Consider the following 19,247-nt stretch of genomic DNA (forward strand, 5'->3'; position numbering starts at 1 on the left):
TAGAGCACTGCTATTTTTTTGTTAATGCTGGGAATTTGCAGTGAGACATTCACACACACACACACACACACACACACACACACACACACATTTTTCTTTTGTCTTGTTTTATGCACTATGTTTGGAAGGAATTTCAAGAGGGCTTCAATTTGTTGAAAGAGATTGCCTCCTTATGGGGTAGGAGGTGGGACTCAACTCAAGAGGCAGGGCTCGGCTCTGGACCACGTTGAAGACTGGCTCTATAAGACAGACCTTCCAATATCATGACAGTTTACTCATTTTCTGGCAACAACCCGACCCGGAAGTTACCACTCGTTTTTCTAGAAATTTCTGAATAGCCTGCTCCCTAATTTGCACATAATTAAATGTGGATATAAATGTGGCTGTAGAACTGCCCTGAGCTACTACTCTTGACCACTGCCTATGGGGTAGCCCTGCTCTGCAGCAGCAGTCATGAAACTCTAATACTACTCCCTTAATAAAGCTGTTTCCTTTCACCACTGGCTCGCCCTTCAATTCCTTCTTAGGCAAAACCAAGAACCTTCTGGAGGGGAGCCCCAAAATTGGGGCAACACCTAAAGGTTGATGTTCACCTTCTGGGTGAAAGGAATCTAACTTAGGCTAGACACAAAGAAAACTGAGGTAATAATGATTGTAATGACCACTACCATTTATAAGCTTGCTATTATGAGCAGTGTACTTGTTCCTTTATATTCATTGATATTCATAACCCTTATCACAACTCTATGCTAGCTCCACCTTACAAATAAGAAAACTAATGCTTGGAAATGTTAGTTTCCCCTAGTTTTGCAAGTCAGTAAAGTAGTAGAGCTGGGATTGAAACATCAGATCCGTTTGACTCATTTGCTCCTTTGAAGTGCATACTCAATACCTTTCTCTGTCACACTTGTAGGTACATGAATCCAAGCACTTCACACTTCAGGTCTGGATTGTAGCCAATCTCTTACCTGGCTTTCCATAGCTGGCTCTTGCCACCTAAGATCTGATGGCCATATTGTGGCTATTTTTATCTTCTTAAAGCTCACTTCTCCTTCATTAAAACCCCACCCTCTGCAGGATGGAGCCTGACTCTTTAGCCTAATAGTAAGAGACTTCCAGGACTGAAGTTTGTTTTCATTTCCCATCACTCCCTGCCGTCTTCCTGTGCTTCAGCCACCCTAAAGCCTTTGACCTCTCCACGTTCACTTTATACGCACCCTATGTGTACCATTTTCTCTAACTGCAAAGTCTTCTACCATGTCCACATATATAAATTTCACCTGTCCCTCCTGGCCCACCTGCTGTGTCACCTCTTCCATTAAACCACTCCTGATGCCCCAGCCAAAACTGATCTTGCCCTCCCTTGAACCCCTGCAACAGTTTGCACTTCCATTTCTTGTGGGTTTTATCACTTACTTCCTAAGGGCAATAATTTTTAGTGACCAATACTCATCTTGACACACTATAGGGGACCATGCTGGTCTTGATCACCGTAGAAACCTCATTCTCATATTAAGCATACAGAAAACACTTAATAAATAATTGTTACATGGATGTAGAGATATTGATTTTTTTTTACTGCTAATACATCTTTCTATTGAAATATACAGAAAAGAGAGAATTGCATACAGCACAAAGAATTGTCACAAAATGAATATTCTCATTAAACCATCACTCAGATCAAGAAATTGAACATTAAGGCCAGGAGTGGTTGTTCACGCCTGTAATCATAGCACTTTGGGAGGCTGAGGCAGTTGGATCACTTGAGGTCAGGAGTTCGAGACCAACCTGGCCAACATGGAGAAACCCTGTTTCTACTAAAAATACAAAAATTAGCCGGGTGTAGTGGTACACACCTGTAATCCCAGTTACTCCAGAATCTGAGGCAACAGAATCACTTAAACCTGGGAGGTGGAGGTTGCAGTGAGCCAAGAATACGCCACTGTACTCCAGCTTGGGTGGCAGAATGAGATTGTGTCTCAAAAAAAAAGAAAAAAATTTGAACATTAAACGCACCCCTAGAATCTTTCCTTCATTTATTTTCCAAATTGCTAACTCATTCTTCTTTCCCCAAAGTGGCTACTATGATTACTTTTAATACTATAAATTAATTTGACTCTTAAAATTTTATAAAATGTAATCATACCTATGTTTTCTTTGGTATTTGGTTCTTTAGGTCAGTATTATATTTGTGAGACTTATCTAAGTTGTTGCATGTGGTTGTACTTTGCTTATTTTCTTTTTTTGTTTTGTTTTGTTTTTGGGTTTTTTTTTTTTTTTTTGAGATGGAGTTTCCCTCTTGTCGCTCAGGCTGGAGTGCAATGGTGCAATCTCGGCTCACTGCAACCTCCATCTCCCGGATTCAAACAATTCTCCTGCTTCAGCCTCCCGAGTAGCTGGGATTACAGGCATACACCACCACGCCCAGCTAATTTTGTATTTTTAGTAGAGACAGGGTTTCTCCATGTTGGTCAGGCTGGTCTCGAACTCCTGACCTCAGGTGATCCACCCATCTCGGCCTCCCAAAGTGCTGGGATTACAGGTGTGAGCCACCGCACCTGGCCCTGCTTATTTTCATCGCTGAATAGTATTCCACTCTATACATATTTCTTGGTTTATTAATTCATTCTACTCTTGATGGACATTTTGCTTGAGACATTGGTTCTTCTTGGACATTCCAGTTTGGGACTCTTACAAATAATGCTGCTATAAACATCCTTCTATGGTATTTGCATTTGAGTACTGATTATGGTATTGAGTTTAACATAGTCCAAATTGATTTCAGGATAAATTACAATACATATGAGCAGTGAAAATGTTTCCAACTTCGTGTTAGACAGTGAACACTATTAGTCTAAGTGAAAGAATTACTGAGATGAAAATCCAATATCCAGTCAAAAGGTTTTAAATACTAAGGCATCTGGGAGTTAGCATAAGCCCATGCCTGAGTGTTGGAGGTAATGATGGTAATAAAGGGAATCTCAAAGCTTTCTGAAATCCATGTTCTGTGCGGCAAACTTACACCTGTATGCCATTTAGTACACTCATCAAACTAAAATCCCACTCAAAGCCAAATCACATGTTTTAATGGCTTCCTATTCACTTCGTTGGGATTCCTGCTCTGGGGTTATAGGGATGGTGGAACACAAAACATCCAGCATCGGACAGATGAGATCTACAGGAGTATATTATACTCCCTGTCCATAAACTCAAACCCTGGGAGAGAACAGCAGTGCACACCCTGAAGGGCCACATGGGGATTGCACTCAAGAGCATAATGAGCCATCAGGGGCTGTGAGGCAGGCTTTGTAGTATCAAAAGGGTGGGTGCCCTGGTTTTCATGGGCTTGTTTGAATAATTCTCTAGGCTGGAAGGGAAACAAAACCTACTACTCAGGGATAAGCAGGAATTGCACCTGGGCCCTTTGACGAGGCGGGCTGTTTGACTAAGGGATCTTACTCACAGAAGCAGACTGGGGAGGGGAACTTGCAGTTATTCCATTCAAAGCCCTTCCGATGTCACCTGAAGACAGCACATAATATTGGGCCTTAATATTAGAACTTATACCACACATATAAACAAAAACAGGGGTTTCACCAAAATTGAGAGTAAGATCCAATTACTCTGAGAAAGACAGAATTTTATTTACTTACAGGCATATTTTAAGTTGCTTACCATGGATTTGGCAATAGGTCCTATGCCTTTATTATAGGGCCTTTTCATGTTATAACCATAGTGCTATTTTATGTCCTTGGCTTTGAGCTTAGATATGGTCTGGAAACTCATCAAGGGTAGAAATCAAATATTTATCTTTGTACCTTCCCCAGGACCTAGGAGACTGTTTCTGGTTTGAAAATAAATGTCAATTCAACATCTAGGTCAGGCCTAGTGCAGGTAGATACTCAGCAAATGCTATGTCCTATGATGACAATGATAGGACCTCACTACTCCAAGTGTGGCCCAGGGACCATCAGCATTGGCATCACCTGGGTGCTTGTTAGACATGCAGATCATCCTGTGCCAACCCAGACCTACTGACTCAGAAGATGCTCGGGTGATGCACATTCTCATTAAAGTTTGAGAAGCACTGCTCTAGAAGACCATCTTCTCAGCATGTGAAATTCCCTGTGGCCAAGACTGCCTCCAGCATGACTCAGGAAGTTTACTGAAAACAAGAAAGAGCTGAGGGAGTTGATACGTCTCCCCTTCACCGCATCCTCCTCACTCCAGTGTAATTGAAAACGAATTGACCAGGACCCAAAGATTTCATCAGAGTACGCATTTAATTTCTCCCTTTAAACAAATAAGAAAGGGAAAATGTATTGGGAAAGGGAAACAGGAAAAAGAGGAGACATGAAGAAACACTCTTGGTCCTCGCAAGCTGGGATGCAATCCTCCCTTACGATGTCCCCATGTGTGGGATTTGATCCTCATAAAGTGAGGAAATCTCAACAAACTTGCTGCTCATTTCTGTTTGCTTCCTTCTTCATGCCTCACTTTTATTGTTCTGGTTTGGTATGCATAGTGCCTGATGCCAAGATGTTTGGTGAAAGTTTCTAACCAGAAACTTGCCGGTAGAACATGATAAGATGAGGGGAGAAGTAAGAAAACAAGAGCTTGGAGCCTTTCCTTTTGGGTTAGGGAGGAGGCTGGCTTTATTATTTTTTTTTTTCCTCAAACTTAGTCATCCATAGCAGAAGTGTATCTGGGACTTATTTTGCTCCTGATAAGTTTATTCCTTATAAAATAGCACCAGATCCTAGCATGAAGTTCCTAGAAAAATCCTCAGAGATCCCTCAACTTTAGCCCTTTGAGAAATAAAGTTTTATGTATAACTTATTACGTATGTAATATTTTATATATATTATATATAATTTTATTTCTCAAATGGACCAGGGCCATCAGAATCTGTGGTCTGCCTACCCACAGTCTACCCAAGGAACTACTATTATTAAATCTGTCTGCCTTCACTAAAAGAGAACAAACATATTAATTTTTGCTGATGTTAACAATCTAATTTGGGGGATTTCTATATTTCCATAGAGGCACTTATTAACCCTCGGTTCCTCTTTAACTTAGATCATAGTCCAAGTTTGCTTTCTGCCCTCTTAGACCTATAACCCCTGGCCTAGACCATGCAAGATTAGAAATGAAGAGACCAATTGGGAGTTTATTGCAATACTCTAGATGAGAAATGCTGAGATACTGAACTAGGGTAGAGGTAGGATAGAGAGAAGAGGTGGAGCTCAAATAAGGTGTAAACTTGGCAGGACTTGATGAGTATTTGGACCTGAAGGGTGAGAGACAACTTACATTTTTCTAGCGTGAGTGCTAAGAGTGGTGGTACTGCTCCAAGAAACAGGAAATATAGGAAGAAAATAAAATCTTAGGGGAAGATATAGTGTTGAATTTTGAACGTGCTCTTTGAGGTCTGTGTGCATGCATGTGGAGATTCCAGTAGGCAATTAGATATTCTGATTCTCAATACTCAGAATCCCAATAGGTAATTATGAGTTGGTATCTAATCAGAGGTCATGACTTTACATACAATGATGGGATCTGGTAGTTCATAGGAAGTAGTTAAAATTATGAGATTACCTACAGGGAATAGGCAAAGTGAAAATAGCCAGAGAATGAGGGGTGAGCCCTAGTGAACCAAAATGCTTATGGAGAACACAAAGGGTGAAGCACTTGTAAGACTGGAGAATGATCAGGAAATGAGAAAGAGGCCCAGGATAATTTGTATAAAGATCAGATAGTGCATAATAATATTCCTTTTAACTCACAAAATTGATATTCATAAAATGGAAAAGTGGTTTGTAATCTGTAAACAATTCTAAAGATGTAGAATAATATTATGAATTTATAATTGGCTTTTATGCATGCACTGTTTTATATGCATGTATTTATAAGACGTAATGATTTGAAGGCACTGGAGATTGAACAAAAGTGGGCAGAATTTCTAAGGGATTCAACCCTTGGAAGAAGGGAACAACAGTGAGTGAGGTCTGCATTTATCTGACTGTTCCTCTGAGGGCACTCTCCATTCTACAAAGTATAGGGTGGCTGGAATTCAAGCAGAAAAAGCTACTATCTTATTGGCCTGAGTCATCAGGAGATGCCATGTGGGCCTGCAAGAGCGGCTGGAAATTGAGCAGGGAAATCCCGAAAAGGAGACACTTGTAAAAGAAGAAACCTGCAGATCTGACGACAAACTCTCCTCAAATCCACGGATGAGCTAGAGGCAAGAGGAAGATTCCAATTTGCTGAGCAGAACTCAACAGCTAGAAGTCTGAAAAAGCTGGGCGGAATTTTAGCTGTTATGCAATACAGTGGAAACAGACTTTGAAGTTGGAAGGACTTGGTAAAATCTCCGGTTTTTCTTTGTTTCTTCTAAGCCTTTTATTTAGAATTAATAAATAGTAAAGTCACAGGAAGTTACAAAGATAGGTCTCATGTACCCATCACTCAGTTTCTCCCATGGTTATCACTTACATAACTAAAATACAATAACAAAACCAGTCTATGAACTTAGCATAATACATGTGTACAGTTGTATGCCATTTCATCCTATGATTAAATTCATGTAACCTCTCCCGCAATCAAGATGCAAAACTATACCATGTATGGTAGTCACTCCTGTAATCCTAGCTCTTAGGGAGGTCAAGGCAGAAAGATATCTAACCTTTTTTACAAATTACCCTGGGCCTCCTACTCATTTTCTGATCATTCTTCAGTCTTTTACAAGTGCTTCACCTTCTGTGTTCTCCATAAGCATAAGGCCATAAGGTCAGGAGGTTGACATCAGCCTGGGCTACATAGAGAGACCCCATCTCTACAAAAAAAAAAAAAAAAAAAGAAAGAAAATTAAAAATGAGCCAGGCATGGTGGGGCACATTTGTAGTCCCAGTTACTCAAGAGGCTGAGGTGGGAGTATGACTTGAGCCCAGGAGTTCGAGGCTGCAATGAGCAATGATTGTGCCACTGCACTCCAGACTGGGTGAAAGAGGGAGATTCATTCCTTAAAAAGAAAAAAAAAAAGTTACAAAATGACTCCATCACCATGAAAACACCCCTCGTGTGAATCCTTTATAGTCAAGCCCAACCTCTTCCCCACAACCCTCTCTAACCACTGACGATGACCTAAAATGTCCGCAATCTCTCTAATTTTGTCATTTTGTAAGTGTTATATATGCAGTCATACAGTATGTGACCTTTTGAGGTTGCCTTTTTTTTTTCTTTCAACTCAGTGTAGTGCTCTTGAGATCCACCCAAACTCTTGCATGTATCAATAGTTTCACTTTGTTACTGAGCAGCGTTTCATGGTACGGCTGTCATGCAATGTGGCTAGCCATTCACCTAATGAGGGATATCTTGGTTGTTTCCAGTTTTTGGCTGTCACAAATAAAGCTTCTATAATTATCAGTATATGGGGTTTTGTGCAACATAAGTTTTTATTTCTCTGAACTAAATGTCCAGGAGAGCAATTGCCGGGTAAGGCTTTCTTTTTGAAATGCCATGAAGACCATGATTTTGTAGTAAAATCTATGTCCTTCAAGGCTGAGTAAAAGCTTTAAAATAGGGAAAAACTGAAGCAGGTTACTAATAAAGCTTAAAACCAACTGATTACATATTCATGGGGAGTGATTAGTAATTAAACTGTTGAAAGAAAAAATCTATTTCAGGGAAGACAACAGAATCTGGAGTTTCTACAGTATATTATCTACATTGTCCAGTATACAATTAGAACTTACTAGACATGAACAGAAACAGGAAATCAAGTCAACACAAACAACTCCTGAAATTTCGCATATATTTGAATTTGCTGAAAAAGACTTTAAAGCAGCTATTATAAACATTCTCAAAGATTTAAGTAAAAAGATGGTCATAAAAAGTGACTAGATGTGGAAACTCAGTAGAAAAATTAAAAAGAATTAACACATTCTAGAATTAATATGTGTAATATATGAAATGAAAAATTTAGTAGTTAGGCTTAAGAATAGACTGCAGACAGCAGAAATGCTAGTGAACTTGAAGACAAATCAATATAAATAATCAAAATAACAGAGAAAAAAAGTTTGAAAAAAATAGACAGGGACTCAATGACCTGTGAGACAATACCAAAAAGCCTAACACACATTTCATTGATTTCCCAGGTGCAGAAGAGAGAGAGAAGAAAACAGAAAAAATATTTGAAAAAATATTGGTGAAAATCTTTCTAAATTTTATGAAAATAACAACACACAGAACCAAGAAGCTCAAGGAAGCACAAGCAGAATTAATACAAAGAAAATCGCAAACAGATTAATCATCATCAAACAGATGAATATCAGATGAAGAGAAAAAATTTGAAAGCAGCCGGAGTGAAAAAAGACACACTACACATTGGAAAATAACAAAATGTATGATGGTGGACCTCTCCTTAGAAAAAATGAGCCCAGAAAAACATTGGAATGATGTCTTTAAAGTGCTGGAAAAAAAAATTGTTAATCATGAGTTTCATACTCAACAAAAATAAACTTTGAAACAGAAGATGGGGAGTGTGTATGTGCACATGCATGTGTAACCTCATTAAAAACATAGATTTGAGCAACACTATTAGCCATCTTGATTTCTTTGACCTATTTGAACACAACATCTCAAAATAGCAGAATACATCTTCTTTTCAAGTGTACATCAAATGCTCACTAAGATAGATCATATGCGGGGCTACAAAATGTCTCAAATTTCAAAAGATTAAAATTTTACATAGAATATTTTCTTATTTCAAGAGAATTAACTTGGAAGTCAGTAAAAAATCTAAAAGAAAAAAGCCAAAATGTTAAGAAATTAAACAATATGCCTTTAAATAACCCATGTGTTAAAGAAGGAATGGCAAGTGAAATTATGAAATATTTGAACCACATATCAAAATTTGCAAGATGTATCTAAAAGCAGTGCAAGACTTCTGGACTAAAAATAGCAAACTTCTTGAGAGAATTTTTAAAATACCTAAATATATGAAGAGATATACTCTTCTTCTGAATTGGAAGACTTAATATTGGTAGGATGCCAATTCTTCCCAAATTGACCTATAGACTCAACACAATCTCTATCAAAATGTCAATAGACATTTATTTAAAATAAATTGCCATGTTAATTAATAGTAAAATGTATATTTAAACAAAGGATGTAGAATGTCAAAATAACTTTGGGCCCAGCATGGTGGCTCATGCCTGTAATCCCAGCACTTCAGGAGGCTGAGGCAGGTGGATCGCTTGAGCTCAGGAGTTTGAGACCAACCTGGGCAATATGGTAAAACTTCGTCTCCCCCCAAAATACAAAAATTAGCCAGATACGATGGTGTGCACTACTTGGGAGGCTGAGGTGGGAGGACTGCTTGGGCCTGGGAGGTTGAGGCTGCAGTGAGCAGAGATCACACTACTATACTCCAGTCTGGGCAACAGAGCCAGACCCTGTCTCGAAAAAATAAACTAACAAACAAAATGGGGAAAAAAAAAAGAACAAAGGAGGCCCACATTATCTGATTTTAAGAGTTACTAAGAAGCTACAGAAATCTAGACATTATTTTTCCCCATAAAAATAGACAAATAGATCAATGGAACAGAATAGATAATCTAATAATAAATACATTATATATATGGCTAACTGATTTTCAACAAGATCACCAAAGCAATTCAGTTGAGGAAAGGAAAATATTTTCAACAAATAGTACGGTACTATCTGATTAAATGTAGGTTAAATGCATGTTAGGTGCAATTATAGGTGATTTTAAGTGACTTCTTTGTACCTTTTTGTATTTTTCATATTTCTTACAAAAAATTATTATTTTATATCCAAAAATAAAATATTTTTTAAAATTCCTTTCATTAATCAACAATTTGGTCTTGTATGCTTCAAATATTTAGCCCACTTTGTCCTCCCCATCTAGTAGGATAGCTAAACAAGAATCAGAAGGTCAACCTTAGTTGGTCAGCCTTTGCACACCCTGATGGGCCCTCTCAGTTTATCCAGCCTTGCACCAGGATCTGCCCCCTACCACATAAACAACCTCAGCCTACATAAAATAAGGTGTGTCAATTTACAAAGTAGATAAAGTTGGGTATTCATGCTTCTGCTCTTTATTCAACCAGTGATGGTTAAAGAAATGGCTGGTTAATGAGGAAGTAGGGGAAGGCAGGAAGAGACTGAAGTGGGAAAACAGCTGGAAATACTACTTTTAAAAGGTAATTTTGAGGGTCATAAAATATAGTGGTTAGAATGTGGGCTGTCTTGAATTTTATTCCAGTTCTAGTGCTTCTTACTTTTTGTGACTTAGGGCAAGTTACTTAAATTCCTTATGTTTTCTCTGTAAGGCAAGGATCTGTAAAATAGGGATGATATTAGTACTAACTTCTGGGTTGTTATGAAGATTAAATGAGATAAACATGTATCTAAAGTGCTGAGAAAATGCCTGGTACTACTAATCACTTAGTAAATTAGTTGGCTATTAGTATGTATTACTTGGCAGGTATTAGAGGCTTCAGAACCCCTCTCTTTGATTCATCTTTATGATAAATAAAGAATGTCAGAGAACTCAGTTGAGTTGACTACTTAGTGGCTGTGAAGAGAAGAGGTTCAGAAATATATATCCATCTGTCTCCGTCTGTTTTCTGTTGCCACACCAGAATATCTTTGACTAGGTAATTTATAAAGAAAAGAAATTTATTTCTTACAGTTCTGGAGGCTGTAAAGTCCAAGATTGAGGAGCTATATCTGGTGAAAGCCTTCTTACTTGTGGGGACTCTACGTAGAGTCCTAAAGGGGGCTCATGAGAGAGATAGCCAAGCTGACTTTTATTTAAAAAACCCACTGTCGTAACACTTATCCCACTCCCTCAATAACCTATTAATCCATGAATGAATTAACTCAATCCTCTGGATGACTCAGTCACCTCCCAAAAGCCCTACCTTTCAACATTGCTGCATTGAGGACTAAGTTTCCAACATATGAAATTTTGGAGGACACATTCACACCATATCATCCTTTGACACGCTTTCCACATTTTCAACTTGTCATCAGAGACCAGGCTCTAGTGTAAAGTATTCATAATTCTGTTTCATTAAGATTTGCTGTTAGACACCCATGCTAGGTGCTAGCCTGTTTGAGTGTGGGGAAGATAAGTGGGGCTATAATATACAGAGCTATGCCTCCTATATCAATCAGGAAGCATCAGTTATGCCTTGGTGAAAAATGAACCCCCAAAACCTAGTAGCTTAACACAACAAGGTTTATTTTTGCTCACACTATATGTCCATCATGGGTCAGTGAGGGGCTCTGCTCCGCAGGGTCATTCAGGTTCCCCAGGTTGCAGATGCTACTCCATTTAAAGTTGTACCATCCAAAATATGCAGACAACTCCCTGGTCATTGCGGCAAGGAAATGAAAGCCTGTAGAATCATGTCTGGGTCTCTCACTAACTCATCCTGGAAGTGACTTATTTTACTTCTGTTCCTAGTCAATGGCTGGGAGAACTAGTGAAACAGCTTCACTTGACTGTAAGACAGTTGAGAAGTACAACTTTACAGCTCCCAGAAAGAAAGGAGAACTGGATGTGAGTGGATTTCAGTAAATACCTACTATATCTCACAGCTTGCCCCTTTCTCTCCGGTGACTCTCTCTCAGTATCATTTGAAAAGTAAGATTCACAGAGGCACATAGGACAGCACAGTCATCTCATAACCAAAGAGGCAACCCATGTTCTTGATGGCACACTTCACAGGGGAACTATGACTCAACATTTTTTTTTTTTTTTCTTGAGATGGAGTATCACTCCATCATCGCCCAGGTTGGAGTTCAGCAGTGCGATCTCTGCTCACTGCAACCTCTGTCTCTTAGGTTCAAGTGATTCTCCTGCCTTGGCCTACCGAGTGGCTGGGATTACAGGCACGTGCCACCACGCCCAGCTAATTTTTTTTAGTTTTTGTATTTTTAGTAGAGATGGGGTTTTGCCGTGTTAGCCAGGATGGTCTTGATCTGATCTCGTGATCCACCTGCTTTAGCCTCCCAAAGTGTTGGGATTAGAGGCATGAGCCACTGCGCTCAGCCTTACTCAATATTTTTAAAATATCTTCCAAGTTCCCGATTTCTCCCATTCTTTAAGTCATTAAGCACAAATCCCAATCTAATGCTAACAGTCAATGACAGTGTAATATGCAAATCCTCAAGTTCACAGGGCTCTGCTTATGTAGACTGCTATTGCTTAGGAATTCAGGACTTGGGAGGCACTTGGGATATTGTATCTCACACTCAATTCAATTCTGTTCTCAATTCTGTTCAACTCTTCTCTCACTTCCCAGGCCATTTTAATGGCCCTTCCCTGTGTGTCAAGATAGTGAAAGAATCTATACCATGTCTCCTTTACTAATAGGGACAGTAGTCCCAGAACTCAAGATTTTGGCTTCTTTCTAGTTGCACTAAGCAAATAGAAATTGCAAAAGCTCAAAGAAACTCAAAAGAAAGTGCAGATCTGTGGTCTGGAGCAGGCCATCTGGCTACCCAAATAGTGGCAAAATCCCACAAAATAACATTTGTCTGATTCTGTGCTGGCCAAAGTGTGTTCCATTGAGCATTTGTTCCCCAAGATGCCACTAGAGAAGGTAGTTGCAGAGTTTAATTTGTGTAAGAAACTCTGCACCCTCTGTCGTCTTCTTAGAGGCTGATGATATAGGAGCCTATTAAATGTTCCGAAAAACACGTAGCATAAAGAAGAATGACATTTCTTAATTTAATGATTTGAAAATTTACTTGACCAAAGAACTGTATACTTTTGGCATAAAAACCTATTAACACACTGTGGAAAAATATTCTTTGGGATTCATTTTGGAAAAGGTAAACCTAGGAAAATGCACTATGATAATCCAGAGTCTTTCTTGCCAACACAGCTGGAATAGATTGGTCTTTTAGAGAAGACACACTCTAATAAAGAAGTATATAATCCCCAGATGAAATTATTTATGTTTGGGATTTGGGGGGATAAGTGGTGGGTGGGGGTGGGGGCATAAATAAAGCAAGAGTCACTATTACTAGTTGAGGATTTGATTTAGCTGGGTAATGGGTACGTGGGGGCTTCTTTATACTATTCTCTGCTTTTCTGCTTCCTTGAGATTTTTCCTCAAAAACTTTTTTTTTTAAAGGAAAAATTTAAACCAGAAATCACAATGATTTATGCATAATAGTAGTAATAAGGGTAAACTTGTCATGTTCCAAGATATGTTCTAGGAACTTGACAAGCATTGTCACTTAATCATAACAGCTCAATGAGTAAGGCATTCATTAGTATTCTCATTTTATAGATTGAAAAAAACAGGCTCAGAAATGTGATCACATGCTTGAGGTCACACAGCTAGCAAAAAAACAGGCAGAATGTGGACCCAGGTCTCTCTGATTACTAAGCCTGTGCTCTTAACAAGTGTGTTATGTATACTAGTTGCAAAAAGGACCACGCCTTCATGTTCTCTGGCTTCCCTAAAGGCAAACTGTATGATCAAGGTTGCTCACAATGGGTGGAGAAAGAAAATAAATAGAGCCAAAGACTCTCAGAATTGGGGTGGCATTAGCATCTGCCCAGTGCAACCTCTGTCTCCTCTTTAGTGTTCTGCACGTGGGGATATCAACAAAGTTTCCTTCCTATTTGTCATTAGAGTAAGTGCCTATCTTGGAGTTGGAAAGCAAACTTAGGACAGCAATACTATTCCAAACCTGTTAACTAATTTTAAAATCTTCTGATCCTAAGTTTTACAGAAGGGCTAACATAACACTGGCTTAATCAGTACAGAAGCTCTTCTACTTACGAAATTTTGTTAATTACGTGAATAGGAACAAAGTTTTGCTTTAAGGAAAAAAGAAAGTGTCTATTCTGCTTGCCACCAAAAAAGGCAAAAGCAATCATGCCCAGTCATTTTCACCTATGACCACTTTGCTGATTTCTGCTTAATTTCTGAGGCATTTTTCCAAATGTTATTAACCTCATCATGTCCAGAAAGTTTAAAAGTCATAAATGTGAAAGGAGTATTGAACGTGGGTATACTATTACAATTTTAAGTTGAAAGTGGAGAGAAAATGACAAATGCCTATTGTCATTATGGATTTCCTAATAAATGGACCCACAAACAGTTTCCATAACCGAAGCTGTGTGTAAGTGGGTCAATTCTATATTCCAAAGCAATGGGATGTTTTCGGGGTTGTTTTATCGTCAGCAGCAAAAGTCTTGTTTGAGAAAAAGAAACAAAGACCAAATAGTGTATATGCAAGTTTCGTTAAGTCAAATTGTGTGTATTTAGATGGGAGGGTGAAAGAATTTATTTTTGTGTTGAAATGGCTCATGTCAGTTTTGCCTTTTAAGTCCTTGTGGAGCTCCCAGGAGCCCTTACCTGAGCCAAGTTTTCCATTTATAAGCAACAATCTATTTGTTTATGCACATCCATTTTAAATTTCAATTTTGTTTGGGGACAAAAGAGAGAGCTAATTACTGTATTAACTGAATTTTTTATTGCAACAGGGCACAGAAAGCTGCAGTCAAAGAGAAACGAGAATATCCAAATGTCAGCAACTGCTACGTGCTCACTCTTGAACCAATCACTTAGCAAAAGATTTTAGAATACTGTGATTGGCCAGGACTGGGTCAAAAGCCCTTTCCTAGGGGAAGAGGAAGGGAAGGGAAATTTCACCTAAACCATACAGGCTGAGCAAAATTGTTATGGACTAGGGAGGGATAATTCTCCAAAGGAAAGCGTGCTGAGCAGACAAATCATACTTCCATATGGGAACCAAACAACAAAAGAGAAAAAGTCCTCGACGTATAGAGTAGATGCTCAGTGCAAAGTGTAACTAAAATTTCAGAACTTAAACCCACAAACAAGCCATGTTCCCACTGCTGCTTTGATAGAATGGATTCTTCATTTAAAATGCTATCATTGGTTGAAAGTGCTTCAGAAAATGTTTTGATGAAAGTAAGAAGAATGAGAAACAGCACAAGGATGCTTGGAATGGGGAAGAAAAGAGGGGTCTTTTGAGGGCTGGGCAGGAGAGGAAGAGATTGTCTGGAAAATACTGCTTATTTCTGTCAGATGACAAGACTGAGTTATTCAAAAAAGACTTGGCCACTTGATGTGTTTAAGCTGATTACATGGTGTTCTGTTTGCTTACTTCTGGGTGTCACAGCCAGCCTTGGTCATCAAAAGGCCTGTTTGCCACAGGGCAAAACAAAGTCCAGGTAAGCAGCTAGAGTATGTTCAGCAGTTGGGAATACAGGACTCCTAGCCCTTCAAGTTTGAGGCTAAAACGGATTTTGTTTGTTTTCAAAATTCACTCCCATACCCTGAGCAGCTTTCTGGAAAAGAACCCTAGTTCCCCTACCTCCTACCAATAGTACAGCCAAGCATTCCTGAAAGTGTTGCTTGCAATTTAAAGCAGAGCCATATTTAATTTTTCCCATGCTTTTCTATTTGACCTTGTTTCCTTCTTTCCCTAGAGAAAAATCTGAGATTCCAGAGGAATCATCATGTCTCTGGCATAATATTTCTCAGCCCTTTCATTCTTGCCTTTAACCCTACAATTTAGCTCCTTACCTTTGCAAATAAAATATGCTTTTGAGAGCTTTGCTTCTTAAAAGGTCCTCCCTAGAAAGCCTTTGAGAATTTTCTTTGTGTGTTTGTGTAAACATGTTCTTTTAACTAAGACCATATCAATGTAAAAGAAAGGCAACTCCTTTTCAGCTGGGCCAAGATCCAAGGCGTCCTCCTTACCTAAAACACTGAATATGCAAACCCCACTATACATAAATTCCTGCCTTGCTGCAAGCTAATGGCTGATGGTACAGGCAACACACTTGGAAATTCAGGTCACAGCCTGACATCCTAACCATGGAAAATGACATATTCAGGAGGGTATGAATAAAATGCTGCTGTCAATGCAGTGGTATCTGCTGGGCTCCAGGTCCTGCTCTTTGGACATTGTATTATGTGTAGATACCATTAATGCCTGCTATTATCTACATCTTTTCCTGGTGCTTTTTCTAACCCGTGGCTTCATCGGATGCCACCCAGAGACTGACAGGGTGCCCTCCTCAGTGGAAAGGGCTTCCTATGCAAGTCTAAAGGAGAGTGGCTGTTCTTAATTACACCTGACAGTTATTAAAGTTTGCCAGTGTGCCTGCCTTTATTGAGAAGAAAACTGTAAGACTATGAGAGATGGGAAGATATTCCGATACCTATAACTGTTCCCACCAGTGAGCCTACAGCTTAAATTTATAAAGGTGGCAAGGACAACTCAGAATCCCAGACTACTGGAAGAAACCACAGTTTGTTAGTCTAAGAGCTTCCGATTACTAGCAGTTAAGATGATCATGTGGTCTACGTGCACAACACAGTTCAGTGACTTCTCATTGGCTTATAAAAAAACAAAAACCAAAATCAAAACACCCAACAATTCCTTAACATGGTCTATCCCCATATCATTCTGACCCCCTAAAAATGTCCTCGGCTTCATCTCATACCACTGTCTACCTCACCATCTGAGTTCCATTTCCTCTTGCCCATCAAACTCCACCTTGCACAGGGCTTCTGTATAAGCTGCTCCCTCTACCTAGAATTCTCTTCCTTCCTCATTCACTTCTGCTCACCTCAGAGAAGCCTCTCCTGATAGCGGATGGATCAAATACCCTTCAATATTCATGTCTTCAAAGATAGGGATGTAGGAAATGGAAATGGTCTTCCCCAGTCTCTAGTAGGAAAATCCTATTTAAACTTCAAAGTTCAGCTCCAAATGTCTTCTATGCTATGGGGTCATTCCTACATCCTCTGGGCACAGTCTGTGTTTTGTGACTTATTATTCTTATCTTTTCTTTGGCACTTAAACAAATTTTGCTATTTATATGCTCACAATTCTGTTTTTCCACCCAATTTTTCCTTTTGAAGGGCATGAACTTTGTCTTATTCATCTTTGTGCCCCTAGTGCCTATATGCTTAATAAATGTTTGTTGAATGAATCAATGACTGAGTGAATAAGGAGAAAAATATGAAGGGCAAGTGTAGGAGAAAACAGATATGATGACAGTTTTTATTTATAGATAGGGTGCTGTTCATGCCCCTAAGTAGTAATTTCTTTTTTGTTTAAACCAGACACCTTCTGGCTATAGGTTCAGATACTTCATTTGTAGTGGGTTTCCTACTTTCTAAAACTATGCTTCTACTTTATAAAACCATCACTTATAGTTAAAGATGCCCTCTCACTTTCTGCCTCCTGATGATGAAATGTCCTTGACACTCCTCCATCCAGCTCTTCAGTTTGAATCCATGAACACCTACTTCTCCTGTGTTCTAATCAAGGTAATGACTAGTTGATAACATCATGTGAGCTCAACTAATCTGCTACTTGGTAAAGGGCTACAGAGAAAGTTAGTCAGATCTTCAGGCTCCTTACTCTTCTCCCAGGCAATTTTTTCTTGGTGGCCTTCTGAAAGTAATGCCATTGCTTAATCTGATAGTGACTGAGATTAGGTGATATCAGTCAAGAGTGGACTCAGCTGCAAGTAGCAAGGAACTTGAGAAGACTGGCATGAGCAAGGAAGAGGTTTGTTTTTCTCCTATTAAGAAAAGCAGAGGTACTTAAGTCCAGGGCTGATACACCTAATCATAGTGTCTTCAACTATGCAGAGTCCTTCCACCTCCTGCGCTACCATTCTTTGTGGCTTTTATCTTCATGATTGCAAGATGGCTGCTGTACCATGAGGCTTTGCGTCTATATTCCAGACAGGAAGAATGGGAGAGAGGGAAGGGCAAATCAGTGAAGAAACGTGTGAGCCAAATTAGAGTTCTTTTAGTAAGGAAGGAATAAGAGAGAATAGCTTTAGAGTTAGGATCTAGCAGTGTCTGCCACAGAGCACTTACATCCTAACAAGCCAAGGAAGAGCCATGTTTGAATCCCTTTCCTTTGGGCATTTTCTCAAACTGTGAGAAAAGGCTTGCTCCTGCCCAGAACCTGGAAATACCTACTGTAGAACTACATCACTCAGGATTCTCTGGAGAAACAGAATAAATAGGATATCATTATCTCTCTATCTATCTATCTATCTATCTATCTATCTATCTATCTATCGATATTTTTATTTTAAATTGGCTGACATAATTGTGGGGACTGGCAAGTCTGAAATCTGTAGGGTGAGCTGGTAGTCCAGAAATTCAGGTAAGAGTTGATGTTGCAGTCTTGAGTTCAAAATCTGCGGGTCAGGGCAGCAGTCAAAAAATCAGACAGGGTTTCTATTTTGCAGTTGGGAGGCAGAATTGCCTTTTCTTCAGCAATCTCAGTTCTCTCTCTCTTTCTCTCTCTCTCTCTGTCTCTGTGTGTGTGTGTGTGTGTGTGTGTGTGTGTGTGTGTGTGTGTGTGCATGCGCATGCTTGCTTGCTCTTAAGGCTTTCAGCTGATTGGATGATGCCTACTCACTTATGGAGGGTAATCTGCTTTACTCAAAGCCTACTGATTATAAATGTTAATCACATCTAAAAATAATCCTCATGGAAACAACCAGATTTATGTTTGACCAAACAACCGGGCATCACAGCCTAACCAAGATGACACATAAAATTCTCTGTCAAACCCTCAAGATCTAGTCCAAAACCATAGCCCAGGGAATCCAAAGCCCTTTCCAAAGTAGCTGCACTTCCCAGGGGCTTATGTTTTCAGGGCCACCTCAGGTGCTACAACACATTCTGCTTCGTAGCTTCCATTCTACACCCCAGTTCAAGTTGGCCCTAAAATTCAAACATGTCCTCAATATTCTATGACAAAATCCTCACTTGCACAGAACATTTATGAATTTTAAAGACTTCCCTGACTGTTGAGTTGGGAGACATCCCTCCACCATATTCCATATCCCTTTCCCCTCTCTTCTTAGCAGCTTGCTTTTCCACTGAAATCCCCACCAAAACTCCAAATTCTTTATCTCCAATTACACAAAATTATTTCCCTTCTGATATTTAAAACCTTGAATTCTCAGGTATTTGGAATCTACCTTGAGTTCTTATCAACATATTTTTTTTTTCACACAAAGACATGTCTTTTCCTAATTGGAACTCTGGTCTGATTGCTAAGATGACAGTACTTTTTACCTCTTTATACCTAGGAGTGTGAGACCAATAAAACATGGCCCTTGAGAGAGTTCAGGCTTTTCAATCAAAACAGGGTGACGAAGACATACAGAGGCAGAGATT

This window comes from Rhinopithecus roxellana, chromosome 2, assembly GCF_007565055.1.
Source record: "Rhinopithecus roxellana isolate Shanxi Qingling chromosome 2, ASM756505v1, whole genome shotgun sequence".
Taxonomy (NCBI): domain Eukaryota; kingdom Metazoa; phylum Chordata; class Mammalia; order Primates; family Cercopithecidae; genus Rhinopithecus; species Rhinopithecus roxellana.